The sequence below is a fragment of the Pundamilia nyererei genome, unplaced genomic scaffold (genome assembly GCF_000239375.1).
Source record: "Pundamilia nyererei isolate P.nyererei 1_Seehausen unplaced genomic scaffold, PunNye1.0 scaffold00036, whole genome shotgun sequence".
NCBI lineage: Eukaryota > Metazoa > Chordata > Actinopteri > Cichliformes > Cichlidae > Pundamilia > Pundamilia nyererei.
The window spans coordinates 1,007,433-1,008,260 of record NW_005187437.1 but is presented as its reverse complement, the minus strand read 5'-3'; positions in this window follow the sequence as shown (position 1 = coordinate 1,008,260).

The following is an 828-nucleotide window of genomic DNA, read 5'->3' as shown; positions in this document are numbered from 1 at the left end:
CAAGGAGGAAAGTTGATTTTGGGCCTCTTCTTTGCTGTAACATTGCTGGAGGCTGAGCTTACAGTTTTTAAAAACTAAAGCACTGTATGTAAATGTCTCGAGCCAACTTCCAAGGAGTCAGACTTTAATGTGGTCATAAGTAATAGGATTTCTGAGGGTTCGAAGTTTTTCTTTGGACATTGGTCACTTTATCACTTATTTCAGTCCAGTTCTCATATCTGACCATTTTTTTGAACCACTCAACACTGTTCTATGGATCATTGAAGTGTAATGGGCACTTAACTCAGAGAGCTGGTGTTTTGTCTACACATAAGAGACAACTATCTTTAGGCACTTGTAATTAGCAACCTATCATAAAAACACAATTTGTTGAAATTGCTTTAGTTAAATCTAGCAACAACAAAAATAATACATACAGTTTGATGGGCATAATTTTTTTTTGTCTGAGGCTAAGATAATGATTAAAGAACTGGATTGAAAATCAGTAACAACAAGTCTTACGTTTTTGTGTACGCAGGAGTTCAGGAGGTGATTGTCTATAGCTATCTATAAAACATGGTGGATGCTCTCATGGCTTGAACTGCATTTCAGCCAGTGATGTTGGTGCTTTTGTCAAAAGTGATGAAATGATGACGGCATCAGATTTTGATCCAATATGCAATAACATCTGTCTGATTGGCAAATGCTCAATTTTTCAGCATGACAATAGTCACAAACAGACTGCCTATGCCGTAAAAGCATACCTCGATAGAAAAACACTGTCATTCATGGATATTATTATTATTATTATTATTATTATTATTATTATTATTATTATTATTATTATTA